Source organism: Mus pahari, chromosome 15 (assembly GCF_900095145.1).
Source record: "Mus pahari chromosome 15, PAHARI_EIJ_v1.1, whole genome shotgun sequence".
NCBI lineage: Eukaryota > Metazoa > Chordata > Mammalia > Rodentia > Muridae > Mus > Mus pahari.
Window position 1 is genome coordinate 50702067 of NC_034604.1, and position 389 is coordinate 50702455.

A 389-nucleotide genomic window follows, 5' to 3' on the forward strand; every position below is an offset into this window, starting at 1 on the left:
CCACAGTTCTGGGGAAGCCTCTAAATGTGATAACCTTGTCTTCTGGCTTCTGCTGTTTGGCTTCTGGCTAACTGTTCTTGATTACTGAAGTATGAGCACCCAGTGTAGGTGCATGTCAGCTAATAAAGACTTTCTGTTGCCTTAAACCTGTGTCTGCCGTGTCTTAGTAGTTTTCTCTGGTGGATACCCCACAGCAGTTCTTATAATTTGTTTTTTTTTTCTTTTTTTCTATTTTTTTTAAAGATTTATTTATTATATGTAAGTACACTGTAGCTGTCTTCAGACACACTAGAAGAGGGCATCAGATCTCATTACAGATGGTTGTGAGCCACCATGTGGTTGCTGGGATTTGAACTCAGGACCTAAGGAAGAGCAGTCAGTGCTTTTAA